At 40.9% G+C, this 15,221-nt stretch overlaps 1 protein-coding gene across 12 annotated transcripts in view; it reads left to right on the top strand.

Moving 5' to 3' along the window:
* The window catches only part of THRB (thyroid hormone receptor beta), a 337,755-nt gene that overhangs the window by 88,710 nt on the left and 233,824 nt on the right, over nt 1-15,221 (top strand). Inside the window, exon 1 of one of the 12 annotated variants that reach the window (XM_058657062.1) lies at nt 143-436. The exons of 10 other annotated variants lie outside the window; for them this stretch is intronic. The gene's annotated coding sequence lies outside the window, so the exon portion shown is untranslated. Of the gene's footprint in view, nt 1-142; nt 437-15,221 lie in introns of those variants that run through there. One more of the 12 variants, XM_058657056.1, reaches the window with a different exon arrangement.

Raw genomic sequence — 15,221 nt, 5'->3', positions numbered from 1 at the left:
CTCTGACTGCCTGTTTACGTTGAAAATGTCACTCTTTGTTTCCACTCAAGTGTTAATCTTTCTAAAAATGTCCCTCACCTTGAAGGACATCCAAAAGGCAGTAACTTATTAGAACCTTGGGTTCAGATTACAAATGTGTTTGGCTCGCTCCGTGTTGAAGTTCAAATTATCTTGGAATTATTTTAAATATTTGTACAGGAACACTGATTAGTTTACCGACGTGCTACCTCATAACCATCTGCTAATAACTACCTTGGCCTCTGGTTGTTAGCTCCTAGGGCTGCAGCAAGCTCTGAGCAAAGGTGATTTGCTTCGTACGCTGTCATAGCATGTCTTAACTCCGGGACTTGGAAGCGTGACACAGAAAATGACTTTGACTCTTTAAAACAGCACTCTGTTTTGAGGGACGAAAAGCTGCAGAGGAGATTCTGAACAGGTAACTTTCTCCTCCTCTCCCTTTTCATTGTTTTTGTTCTTTGTAGTTCTTCTTTTCTGGTTGTTGGTATTTCACCTGGAGGGAAGAATGTTGTTGGTGTGGGAATGGTGATATCGGGGATTTAGTGCTACCTCTATCATTCGACTCATACCCTTAGATGAGTCATTTCATTTCTCCCATGTTGCTTTTACAAATGAGAAAGTGACAAAAGGAAATTCTGAAACTGTCTTCTGGAAGAAGAACTGTCAGCTGGAAGAACTTGTCAATGTGTTCATTCTGGCCAGAGGAGCTGAGCCAGCCCGAAGACAATGGATCAGTGTGTAGCTCATGCTCACCCAGATCCTGCCTCCCTTACATCTGACCTTTGCACGGGGCCTGTTTCAGGGACTGCAACCTGGGCTGGGAAACACTCTGAACCTAAGAGTCCAGACTTCATTGCCACCTGTCTTGCCAATATAACGTATTTCCCACCAGGGGTCCTGCAATTTCCTTTTTTTTCCTCTGGCCTAAGCAACTTACACAGCCAAATTTGCCTTTTGTTCACACATTTCATGCCAGTCATCCAATAGATGAAAACAAAAATAAGCCTCAAATATTGGTCACTTTTGCCATAATTATATCTTTGAGGGAGAGTGAGAAGGGATACTGTTGATGAAAGCTTTTAGCATTTCTGATTACCTACTTTTCTTCCAATCTTCCTTGCTCTGCTTCAATCAATTTTTTAAGCATGAGATATTTACCATGTATTTTGAGTGCTTTCATTGCTGTATAAGTAGTCACAGTACAATATAGAGGATACTTTTGGCTTTGGATTAGCACTGTGTTGTGCATTTTGATGTATCTGGAGAAGTGACATTTCCCATAGCTTGACAACTAAGGGGGAGAATTCCTCCAGTTAGAGGGATTTCTGTCCGCATGGAGTGTGGGTTGTTTCTATCAACAGCTGTGTTGTTCAGTCCAGATGAGCTCCTTTTTCTTCTTTGGAAGTAGAACAGCCTCCGTAGTGTGAGAAGGTGCAGGCAGTGTTACCAGGGACTTGTGAAAGGTGCTACAGTGTGCATTCATGCAGGAACCAGCTGGACTTTGGATGTTAATCCTGATGAAAATGCCTGTGTGCCAGCAAGGAGTGTGGGCTCTCTGGGTTCATATACTGTATTGTGTGTCAGAGATGAAAGAGAAGAGAGACGCAGGGGAAGGGTTTCTGTGGGCCTGCTTGGTGACTGGTGGGGCTTTGGGTTTGCGTCTGTTTCAGAAACTGGGAGCAGATCTCTAAGCAGTCATATGGCCACACTGCATATCATATTGATTATGAACCGCTTTGATTGGCAACTCAAGGTGTCTATTTAAGTTGAAGCCTCAGACTTTCTTTTGGAAGCCTGTAGTTCAGGATCTTCCAAAGTGTGTTAATGAAGTTTTATTCCACTTCTTTTAAAAATTGAGTACTACTGACTTTTAATATCTGTATACTTTAAAATAGCTCATCTTTTTCCCCCACAAAATTGCATCTAAGTGATAATCTCTCTTGATGTTGAGTTCTTAATTGCCATCCTGGCTTTTAATTTCTATATCGGGAAGCGTATCATCTTTATTTTTTTAAATTACATAAACATGTGTTTTGATTTACACTTGTGCTGAAGAGCAGCAGAGAACAACTAGGTAGAATCTAAAAGAGAAGGAAACTGGCTATTCTACAATGCTGTGTCTAACAAGGTAATAGCTCCAACTCCCGGATGCAGGTTCCCCACACTCAATGCATTCAATAGCCCAGTCATGATTTTATAACCGTGAAACTGTGGGGTCTTAGATTAAAACAACCATGGTAAGATTCTACAAGTAATCAGGGAAATGTTTTGGTTCTGTGCTTTCCTTCCAGAACACCTTACGAGTGCTGTTTTCCACGCGTTCTGCAGCAGGAACCTGGCAGCCTAGGGGACAGTGCCCCTGTGACAGAGAAAATCAGAGGCTCCTGGCTAGATCACCCATGTGGGTGGTCCACGGAAGGGGAGTGCTCACAGCCTTCTCATAACTGTGGGTCTTTTCTGCAGACTGACCCAAAAGGTTTTCAATGGCATCACAGGGAGAATTCTAGGCATGGCCTGAGGTGAAGTCATTTTTATGATATCATTCTACCTTTAGCATTCTCATTTACCAGTTAGTGGATATTTGGGTGAATATACTTGTTGGCTAACGAGAATAGTGCCAGGGCAAGCATTTGGTCTAGCACCTAAGACTTGGCTTAAAACTCCCCAGTCCCATATCAGAGTGTCTGGATTCATTCCCTGGTTTTGATCCTGACTCTGGTGCCTAACAGACCCTAGGAGGCAGCAGGTTCAAGTTACTGAGTTCCTTGCCACCCAGGTGGGAGACCCAGTTTGTGTCCTGGCTCCTGGTTTTGGCGCCACCCCAGCTCTAGCTGTTGGGAGTATTTGGAGAATCAATCAAGGAATGTGATGGTTCTCCATCTCTTTCCTCTGACATTAACCCTGCAATGTATTTGCCTTTAATTTTTTAAAAGTAATAATACTGCTACGAGTTGTTATGTGAACAGATATGCCCATTTCTCTTGGGTATGCATATAGAAGAATTTGCTGGGTCACATGGTAATTTCATGTGCAACTTTTTAAGAAACTTCCAGAGTGTTTTCCAAGGCAGCTGCCTCTTTCATATTCCTATCAGCAGTGTGTGAGGATTCCAATTTCTCCACATCCTTGCCAACACTTCTCTTCATGTCCTTTTTGATGACAGCCGTCCTAGTGGGTGTGAAATGATACCTCATTGTGGTTTTCATTTGCATTTCCCTTGGGGCTAGTGATGTTGAATTTCTTGTTCTCTCCGATTGTCCTTTGGTGTATCACTTTTTGAAAAATACATTTTCAGATTATTTGACCATCTTCCAAATGGGTTATTTATCTTTTTTTATTGAATTTGGGCGTGCCTTGCCCAATGCTGTGGTGGTGTTTGATGATGTTAGTTGCTTTCTGTTCTTTGTTGTTCAAGAAAGGACCCTTCTTGAACATTTTCAGTCAGAAGTTAATTCTAGGTAGATTATGGATTTGTGTCCTCTGAAGCTCTTTCAGGAAAGTGCAATTAAACTATTTTCAGAAGATCCCTGAATAAAGTTGGATCCAGAGCATATGAACTATAACCACAGCTCTATGCTGCCAGGAACAGTGGGAGGACCAACCAGATCCATTTCCCCTAACAAATTGAAAAAGCTGTATGAGCCAGTCCACTAGATTGAGAGCCAAAGGTTAGGGAGAAGGCAAGTGCCTTCCCTCTTTTCAGCTGTAAAGGTGCACATTTTCATGGAACTGAATTTGTTTTTCACATCCTTTGGGTTGCTCTAGGAACAGAATTTAACAGGCATCTTTCTGCATGCTGAGCTTGGGGAAGTCAGATTAATGTATTAGTATATGCTGTAGGGAACCATCTCAAAATCAACACCACTTCCAAGAAATGCCCGGGCAAATACTCAACAAGACAACAACAGGCAGAGAATCATACATATAAATAACTGAATCCAAATAATGGCTCTACCACACACAACACATGTAATGGTCAGTGAATTATTTAATTTCTTTGAGTCACATCTTCCTCTTTTAAGTTGTGGAAATGTAAAAATATCTTTGAAGGTCATTGCTAGATTAATTGAGAGAATTAATTCACACCCCTGCCCAAAGTTGGAAGTTTTACATTTTGTCTCCTTGTCTCTTTCAATACCAAAAACATAGCAGACCCGCAGTTTCAAAAAAAAAATTTTATCTTGAATCAAAAGAATGGAAAGAGCTGTTAGCAAAAACAGGGTTAGATTGACAGCAAGACACATCGGATGTGCCTTCTCTATCATTCCATTCCTTCAGTGGTCTTGAAACCTCATTCCTTGGCAGGCTGTGTAGCCTCCCATCATGAGGTCTTCCTACCACCCTAAGGAAAACACCACTACTGTCCATGACTTTAATAATCCATCAGCATTCCAGCAAAGTACCCAGCTGTCTAAAGCAGCAGGTATTTATTTTCTTTGGTCCATATATGCAAAGATGAAATGGAGCTGCCTGTTTTTGGAAACACTATGTCATTTGGTGAGGTTTAGCAGTGGAATGTATTATGCTATTGGTCTATGCCCCAGCCTTTCCCATGAACCCTCAGAGCTTGTTGATGCAGATACCAATAGGCATTAACCTTGAATTTGAGCCTGGGCTTCAACAAGATTCTATATTGAGTAGTTAATGGTTCAACATGAATACTGTATGATGGTCAGGGGAAAAGAGACATAAACCCTGACAACTGTGTGAGGTACAGCTCAGGAGTTACTATGAGGAGGCATGAAATTTGGCTTGATTCTTTGAATAACAGTGAAAGTTTTAGCTTCCTGAGGACTTCCACTGCCTCTATGATGTGAAAACATTGATCTTCTCATCTCCAGGTCTCCCCCAAACAGGCAGAAGGTTAGTAAAACTGAGGCTTGGAGGAACTTCACTCCAGGAACAACGTGTTGATTCTGACAGTGACAAGTGTCTTATCCATACACCTGTGGAATTAAAACCAATTGTTTCTAACCAACTGAGAAATGAGCCTAATGATGATACGTCAAATATGTGAACAACAAATTTAACTACGAATGAGTAAGCATGAAAAGAAATGCGGATTTAGTAAAGAATTTGCATTTATTTTATTAGGCCGCATGATCACATATGTTCTTTATTAATACTATGTGGCTATAAGTAGACATAATAAAAGGAAGAATAAAGTACTTATTCTCCATATCAACAAGAGAAGAATAAAGGTAGATATAAATTCCAGGCAGGATATGTTTTAAATCTATGCAAATCCTTTCTGGAATTTGCCTTGGTACCTAAAAATCTAAACATACTAGTGCAAATGTTACTCAGATAACTTGAAATATGTGTAGACTAAAACATTTGATTTTTAAATACAGTCAGTTATTGCTTAAGTTACACTTAAATATATCCCTTATTTCTGCTGAGTCTAGCATATCCCTTTGAAAAGCATAGGCCTCTGCCTTATAATGAGAAAAAGGAATTTGAGGGTGTTTTATGGTTAATTATAACCTTAACATTTTAGATGAAGCCCATAGTATTTCTTTAGATTAAGTCTAGAATACATTGTTAAATAAAATATATGGGGAAAAATGTTCAAATTCCCAATAAATTCAATAGTAATAAAATGTTAAATTTTTGCCCCAGGCTTAGATGCATGGAAGTTTCCAGTTTAAACAGAACCCCATGTGTGGTTGTAAGACTCAAGCCAAAAGATGCACATAAAAGAGTGTTGGAAATGGCAGCGTGCTCATGAAGAACCCACCATGAGCAGCAGCAGCAGCATGTACTTGGGGCCTGAATACAAGTGTGCCAATTCCAGCATGGCCCTCTCTCCATGTTTTAGTCAGTATCCACATCTGAAGTAGGGTTGGATACAGTTCCCACTGCTGCTGCAAAGAATCAATTGGTCAGCATGTGTGCAATTCTCAGGACAGTGCCCAACACACAAAAAACACTCAAATCAGGCTGGTGGACATGCTAGGAGTGGTGTTGGTGGTGGTGACAATGCAGAAAAATAAAGAGAGGGAAAAAGGGGTGCAAGAGAAAGAAGAATTTCATTCTGAAAGTGGCAGATTACTTAGCTGATCCAATCAGCTGAAAGAGTAGCAGACAGAATATTAGAAACAAAATCGGCTGAAAATTAGAATGAAAATTTCCTAGTTCACAAATATGTTCTAAATTGAGATAATTGTATCCATATCCATTGGTACAGGTAGAAATATTAGTGAGTGGTATTTAGCGTAGTTTAAGATGAAATCAGTTGAGCATTATGGCACAGATAAATGGAGCCAGGAAGATGCTAGTTTCATACAAACTTTAATAAGGAAACACTGTCTCCAGATTTAATAGCAAGTGTTAATAGAGATTAAGAGATGATGTGGGATAATAAATGTTTTTATTGCCACAAATATGGGATGACAGCATTACTCAAGAATGGTAGACAAAACAGCCTGGCTCCAAAGAAGAAGGGACATCTGTCCACAAGACCTTTTCCAAAGCTGTACTGCAGAAGTTCTTTCATGACTCTGACCATAGTTTACCACTCATTGTAGAAAACAGTAGCAAAGTAGCCCATGCTGAGAGGCCGGCACTAGCAGGGCATTGCCTTTTTGTAGCTGTGACCATTGGTAGACCTGTTGCTCCCCAAAGAAGTTTCCTAGCTTCCTTCATGCATGTGCCTGATGGCTCCTTTGCTGCCCTTGCCCAGCTGGACAATGCACTTGACTCTGCCTGGGAGGCACCTTCCCTTTCGTGGCCACAGACCCGGGCTGGATGAAATGACTCCTAAGGAGATCCATCTTTGTTTTCGTACCAGCTGAGGAAATTGTCTGCTGGGTTATCTCATACCTGCCAAGATCAATCCTGCAGTTCTTGGCAAAGACCCATGCTGTGAGTTCTTCCTGCTGCAAATGAGAAATAAGAGCTAATATCCTTACTATAATTTTCTTAATTCTGTGGGTTTAAAAATTATTCATATATTTTTTTCAGGAAAGAATTAGGAAGCAACTGGATGTCAAGCTAAGAGGCTGACTGAACACAGGCAGCTGTGTGTTAGTCTTAAGCCTGTACTGGCTGCAGAACCCTTGATTTCTTTGAACCCTGGCCCTAAGGATTCCGGGCCATAAAACAAAGCTAACAAGTGTTAGCCTTTCTAATTTCTTGTGACACATTCGGAATAGAGCTGGTTGTTCAGCAGTTTTCAAGTGGAAAGTATTACAGAAATACTTGTGATAATAAAAGGCTAATTATAGCATTTTCCCAGGTTCTGGGACTACTGTAATAAGAAGAATAGCACATGCAAGACCTAACATGTCTGTCGAAGAGCTGCTGGCAGGACGTGTCCAAAAGTAAATACTCTATTATATATGGTGATATCTCATATACTGATCAACATAATAAACCTAGCTGGACAGCTGCTTTTTTAAGATAAGCAAAACAGGCATGGGAGTGTTTTAAATCTATTTATGCACAGGTCAATGTACCTAACATACATCTCAGTTGGAAAATAGGGGTGGGAGGGCTTGATTCTTCTGCTTCTTGAAAGGTTCAGGTACTCCAAGAAAACAGAAGTCTGGCACCCTGCCTGCCACATAGTCGCTTGAGTCACTGGCTCCCTCCCCCTCCTCTAACATGTTGTCATCTGAGGGATATGACTTGAGGGAAGGACATTAAACTTTGAGTGCCAAGAGCAAATAAAACTTGTGGGTTTCTCTCTCTCTCTCTCTCTCTCTCTCTTCCTGATTTATTCGTTTTTATTGGAAAGGCAGACATATACAAAGAAGGAGAGACAGAGAAAGATCTTCCATTCACTGGTTCATTCCCCAAATAACCACAATGGCTTAAGCTAAACCAATTTGAAGCCAGGTGCCAGGAGCCTATTCCTTTTTTTCCACACATGTGCAGGGTCCCAAGATGTTGCGCCATCCTCCGCTGCTTTTCCAGGTCATAAGCAGGGAGCTGGATGGAAAGCGGAGCAGCCAAGACACAAACCATAACCCATAAAAGATGCAGGCATCTGCAGGTGGAGGATTAGCCAATCGAGCTATCACACCAGCCCCACCAGTGTATTTTGTATGCAAACGTAGCCTTGGGACAATTTTTCTGGTTCCTCCTTCTAAACAACTTGTCACCCCTAGGTCACACCTGAAAGGATATTTTTTGAAATATCATTGGTATCCTTTTATTCAGAGAGAGCTCTAGAAATCCATGTTGGTTCAATTCCGTTTGGTTATGGACATTTGCAACATTCCAAAGATTACCATCACCTCAGGTGCACACCACGGAATGGACTCTTACTTGTTGAGTATTGCTTATTGCTGAAGCTATTTTGATAAACACTGTCAAGAGCTTTTAATCCTCTCTCAGCTAAGTGTAACTTTGGGGTCGTTTTTGTTGTTACAGCCAAACTTTTGGCAGAGAACAGGGCAGGGGAGGGAAGGGATTTGTGATAGGAATCAGTCTGTAGAAAGCTCCTTGGAAAAACCTTTTCCCCTGCATTACATTTTGCAGTCCATTAAAGAACCATGGGTTGAAAATAAAGCACAAATCTGGCTGAGAACCTGAAAGGCAAGTTTCAGCTTGAGTGAATTTTTAACAGCCTCAAAGAGTAGGTTAAAATGAAATTCTGACAACCTTAACTACGTTTCTTTCTTAAAGCATTGCTATAATCATAAAAGGTGAAATGTCAGCAGTCACATATTATTCGCTGTAACAATACTTTATAATTTTTCCTCCGTGGGAACACTTGCCCTTTTATAGTCTTGATTGTTGCGTTTTGACTGAATGCCCATGGACAGCAATTACTTAAGCCATTTACCTGCACATGGGCTCTGCACTGCTAAGTTCTCTCAAGATTTGCTTTGAGGGATTTGGGCCAGGGAAGCACAGTCTGTGATGTGTGCAGCATCCTACTTCTGGGTTTTAATCCACTCCAACAACCTGTTATCTGTAAGCTTTGAAAATACTCGTTGGGTCCTCCTGATGGCTAGAAGCAGAATCCAGCTTCTTTCTTCATGTTTGAAAAATGTCATCACACATCCAAAAGGTCATAGACTTCCCAGTGTGTTCTTGGAGAATGGATCCACTGCTTGTGGTCATCGCAGAGTGGCAGAAGAGGTCTTCTACTCAAGCTGTGTTTGTCTAGCAAGCATGACCCGAACAACTTCTTGTTTACGAGCCTAGAGCACCTACAGAAGAAAGATATCAAGAGGATGGCTGCCCAGGACCACCCTACACAAGCACTCAGGTTTTGTATAACTGTCAGAAGCTAGGTATACTTTGCTGTGGGAAGTAGGTTGATGAAGGATATAAACTAAAGTGGAATCTTGGAATCAATCATGACAATCCACTGAAATGCCTTGTGAGTTTGTGAGGACAGAAATAAATGAAGATACTGGAGCACGAAGGAATTGTTTAAAGAAAACATGAACCCTCCACTCCAGCTCCCGTAACATGTGCAAATATGAGGTTTTCAAAAGTGGCATGTAGAATGTGCATATTATTTTTTAAAATAAAAAAATATTTTGAGGATCGTTTAAACCAAAATAATACATATTTTAATTCAGTTTTTGCCTGAACTTTTTTCAAGTGTCCTTGTGCTGACCCATTATTGGTAGAGCTTAACCGTTTTCCGAAGAATTGCTTCCAAGTGTTGACAGCCAGCTCATGAATTTTAACTTCTGTGTGGTCACACCAGAAAATTCTAGGAACCCAACATGGCCCATTAGGCACCTCTTGGCTTTGGTGTGTGCAGTCATAAAATCCCATCCCATCTTTGTTGTTATTTGTTGTTATGGGTTATGTTCACTGAGGACCAGATGCTGAGCCAATGTTAAGCCAGATGGAGATTGGTTGTAAAGTGTTCTTGAGAATACCAGTAGGAATGGGGGGAAAAAGGCAGGTTTTGACAGAGGAAGCAGTTGGGGTGTGATAAATTTTCACTGGAGGTCTCTGTTAACCTCCAAGGGGTATTGAAATCAGGATGGCCTTTCCGACTAGCTCCAACTTGGGCCAGACAACTGGGCGTTTATCACCGTGCTTTAGGATGATTATCAATGGGACTCACCTGGGAATGGAGCCTAACTTTGGATGAGGAGCTCTCTTGAGCCAAAGGAAGATCCACCAGAGACAGCTACATTTGCAAAAGCTGTGAAATCAGCCCATCCTTCTTGGAGGGGAGGTTAGAAGGGCATCCAGTACCTGTCAGAATGGTAGGCAGGCCCTGAAAAGGACTAAGTTGCAGTCATCTTTGGACTGATCTGACAACATGCCCTTGAGAAGAAAGATGATCTCACATTAATTATTTTCCTCAGCCCCATCCTGTCTCAAAGCTTGTCTCTTTCCCTACTTCTTGCTGGCCTGTGCATTTCCCACAGAAGCCACCGGGACAGGATTACTATCTTCCCTCCAGCACTCTCCTGGTATGGGATACAGACCATATTTGCTCATTTGTGAAGACGAAATTTTAACCTAAATGAGTAGAGATGTCATCGGGTATAACACAGCACTCATTTTTATAACCAGGCATGCTATGTTTTGGTAGTTAGTGAGTTAGTTTTAATGTGCCTTCAAAACATTTATTTTTAACTTTAAAAAGTGTATTTCACAACTGATGCATAGTATAATATTACACATTACAGGGAATAGTGTGGCATTTCAGTAGTGTGTAAAAGACCAGATAAGAGAAAGTGGCATATTTATCATCTCAGTCATAGATCACTTTTTGTTAGGAACATTTAAAATCCTATTAGCTATAAATACTCAATAAATTGTTGTTAACCATTCTTATTCCCACTGTGCTATAATCCTATGCCCTCCTCCTATCCAACTATACCTTTGTACGCTTAACCATCCTCTCTCTCCACCTCCACCACCAACCTTTGCCCTCCCCAGCCTTTCATAATCACTAATCTATATTTTCTATCTCTCTGATATTTGCTTTAGCTTCCACTTATAGGCAAGGACATGCAGTGTTTATCTTTTAATGCCTGACTTACTTCACTGCACAGAATGCCCTCTAGCTCTATCCATGTTGCTACAAATGACAAAACTTCCTTTCAGTCTTTTTAGTAGAGCTACTCACTTTGAATAAAATGTGATCTGTAAGGGTTTTAGTTGATAAAACAGACTTTAGTGTGACAGGTATCTCATAGTGGTGGGCACAGATGCTGCACTGAGAGACCACTTGGATTCAAGCAACTAGTCGGAAGTAATTGTAACAAGCATGATAAACAGTGATATACAAGAACAGTGTCAATAGGGCTAGAGAGAGTGATGTTATAAAACGTGTTAGGGAGGTAGGAGTTTCAGACATGAGTATGGAAGTGAGTACTCTAACATACTGCATAAGGTACAGGCTGGAGTAATTATTGGGAGATACGAATGAATGATGGTACAATTATGTAGAAAAAAACCCACAAAACAAACTATATACTGCTGATGTTTATGATATGACTTAATGCTAATAATTGCTTATGGACCATATTCCTCCCTGTGAGGTAAGATGGTCATTCCTTACTATTTCATATGCCATATTTTAGTAAGTGTTATCAGTGGAATCATGGACAGAGTATTGCGATAGGGAGAATAAGAAGAGGAAGACATTAATTCTAACTAAAGATTCAGGGAAATTATCTTGAAGTAGATGATGATAATGATGGTGGTGGTATTGGTGGTACAATAGCTAGTATGAATGTTGAGTGTTCTTGGTGCTTTAACCTCTCAGTACTGCACTAACCCAATTGTCTGAAGTCAAAATATGGTGTCTTCTTACAAACTTATATTGTGTCTGGCTCAATACTGATCTTGAAATATAACTGGGAGAGGAGACATTACGTTGACAAAGGTAAGATGGTATTTTGAGTTTAAGGGCAGATGAAGGAGGTAGGAGCAGACGTAAGTACAGAGTAAAGGTACACTTTGAAGATTAAGTTTGGAAAGTTTTAGACTGTGGTCTCCTTATAGTTGGCCTTAAATACCAAGTTACAGGGTTTTGCTTGTAGTCCTTGTGGAAAAGTGAGCCCTGGAAAGGTAGAAGTGAGGAAGTGTGTGAGAGCTGGGTTTGGAACCAGTCACTCTGACTGTGAAGGGCAGACACAGGATGGGGAGGCTGTGCACAGAGATGCTGAGGGGAGGAAGACCCTGAAAACTACAATGTTATTTGTAAGCAGGCCAGGAAACAGAACAAAATGAAAGAAGCGATTTGGTGGTTGAAGTGGTTCTTATTTTGACTTCAAGATGTGGAGAATGTGCAAGAAAGATCAAGTAGGGTTGCAGAGGGAGCCTGAGCTAGATTTCAGACTGTGAGAATAGGGGCTTGGGCCTCATGGGGATACTCTAGACAAGACCAAAGGATCGCCTACTTGCAAATGCACAGGAATGCTGGGATTTGGATAAAATTATTGTAGTTATTGAAGAAAGACCTTATAGGCTGAGAAGTTTGGAAGTTCTCAGAGGGTAAAGGAAAATGATTTTTTTTAAAAAAAGGTTTGTTTATTTTTATTGGAAAGTCAGATATACAGAGAGGAGGAGAGACAGAGAGGAAGATCTTCTGTCTGATGATTCACTCCCTGAGAGGCCGCAACAGCAGGAGTTGAACCAATCCGAAGCCAAGAGCCAGGAGCCTCTTCCATGTCTCCCACAAGGGTGCAGGGTCCCAAGGCCTTGGGCTGTCCTCAACTGCCTTCCCAGGCCACACCTGCGTGAGAGACCCAGAAGAAGCTCCTGGCTCTTGGTTTCAGATCGGCTCAGCTTCGGCCATTGCAGCCACCTGGGAAGTGAACCAGCGGATGAAAGATCTTTCTCTTTGTTTCCCTTTCTCTCTGTAAATCTTCCTAATAATAATAATAATAATAATAATAATAATAATAATATACACTCCCAGTGCAGTCATTTAGTCATCCAGAAAGCAAGTATATCTTTACTGAAGTTTTCTTTGAATAAATTATTAGAAATCATCCAAACCTATTCTAAGACATTCCAGCATCCAGCACCCTCCATCATATTTTAGCAGTCTACATCTCTTCCCTAAGATAACCAGTGTTCTGCCTGCAATGACATTGGCTGGGGATGCCTGGGTTTCAAGTACAAACTTTCCCTAGCAATCAAGCCTGGGTTGTATCTATTGGCGGGTGCTGGAGTGCTTGGAAGTACTCTTGACTTCTTTCCAAAGGTCACTTGTTTAAGAGGAACTCTTTCTATTCAAGAGACTAATCTCTAGGCATTTGCAATCAGAAGTGGCACAGTCTAATCCTACTAAAGGTGAATTATACCACGAGTGGAAATTGTGCTGAGGGTGAATGAATTTATAGATTTCTAATCTCTAAATGAGATCACAGAATTCTCACTGCTTACTGAATGTCCTCCTTTTACTCCTTCCCCACACTCAGGGATCACATTGGGTACTCTCTGATTGACTCTTCTTTGGGAGATGTATGAGTTATGCCTTATAAAACTTCATAGCTTTTCTCGGGGGTTCCTCAGAGTTGTGAACTTACAAGAATGCAGAAGTTGCTAAATGACAAGACAAAACTGTCTCTATTGTGTAACAATCCAGGACCTCTGAAAATAACACTGAACTAACCCATAAGTGCTTTCTGGAACAATCCTATGGTTTTGGTCTAGGTCCAGAATTGCCCAGTTTATGAACCAAAATTAGAAGCCAGAGTTCAACATCTTCAACAACTGTGACACCTGCAAGGATACTTGGTGACCACACATAAAGGTGGTCTCACCAGCTGCAGCCATTACAACTACTGAAAAAAATTCTCTATTCCAAAACCATTCTTAGAGGAACTAGCCAATGGGTAATGTAGAAACAGAGACCAGGAAAGATAGCTTCAGTTATCATTTCCAAGAGTTCTCTTAGCTACTCAGGATTTGCTTTTTTGGAATGTTGTAGGAGCTGGTAGTTTCTTCAAGGGAAGATTATCTAAGGCAAATTGGGTGAAAGAGATTCCTTTGTTCATTAATCAACATCAGGGGACTCTGTTTCCTGCACACTGTTTCTTTCTGCAACGACTGTGACAATGTGACTGAATTTCTCAGGGAGATTTTAGAAAAGAGTAAGGGAAGAATTGAAAATAAAATGATTTAATAAGAACAAGATTGAGCTTGCTATGGATTGAATTGTAGGAGTAGAGGAGGATAGAAGTTGACTGATCACACAAAGGTATGATGAAGCCCAGGAAGTAGACATTGATTGAGGAAGTGTGGCTGTTTGAGACAGAGTGGAGAGCTTTTTTGTCTGTTTGCTGAATCTGCTTCAAGAGGTGTGAAGCTTTGTTCGAAAATTCTCTTGCTGAGCAGGGATACCTGTACACTTCCACTCCCACTCCTGGGTAAGGAAAAGTGGCTCAGGCAGAGTAAGAAATAAACACGCAAATACCTCTTATCATTGCTCAACTCCTCTTCACTCCAATGATCCTGACTTTAGATATAAGTCCCTGTTTTTGTGTCAGACAGCATTCTGTCCAAGATCTTGTTCTCTTAGCATCTTCTTTGGGAGTTCAACAGTTGACAAATAGCACTTGACCTTCCTTATCAGTCTGTTGCTTTCAGTGACCTGACGGGAAACCTGTGTTTGACATGGGGTGAGAAGAATAAGTTAGAACATTCCATGCATAGTTAGAACACTCAGGATACAATCATGAATATTTGTGGATATATGAATGTAGAAATGAATCCATCACTACATATAAATATGTGTGTGTGTGTGTGTGTACAAGGATTATTCATATAGTCCATGGGAAATAGAATTAGAAGACAAGGGTTTTTTTTGCTGTCAAATCTATGTATATAGGGGGAAACCTTTAAAAAGTTCATGAAGAAAACATATTATTAGAAGCTATGAATGGATTTTAAAAGTACAATAAATAAACAACTTTTCATTCTATTATTCTATAAACTTTTTTGAAATATACTGGCATTTTTTAAAGATTTATTTTTATTGGAAAGTCAGAATACAGAGAGGAGGAGAGACAGAGAGGAAAAGCTTTCATCCACTGGTTCATTCCTCAAGTGGCCGCAACAGCTGGAGCTAAGCTGATCTGAAGCCAGAAGCCAGGAGCTTCTTCCAGGTCTCCCACGCAGGTGCAGGGTCCCAAGGATTTGGACCATCCTTGACTGCTTTCCCAAGCCACAAATCGGGGAGCTGGATGGGAAATGGAGCAGATGGGACACGAACCAGTGCCCATTTGGGATCTCAGTGAAAGCAAGGTGAGGACGTT

This window comes from Ochotona princeps, chromosome 30 (assembly GCF_030435755.1).
Source record: "Ochotona princeps isolate mOchPri1 chromosome 30, mOchPri1.hap1, whole genome shotgun sequence".
Classification (NCBI taxonomy): Eukaryota; Metazoa; Chordata; class Mammalia; order Lagomorpha; family Ochotonidae; genus Ochotona; species Ochotona princeps.
This window is presented reverse-complemented; position numbering and strand designations above follow the sequence as displayed.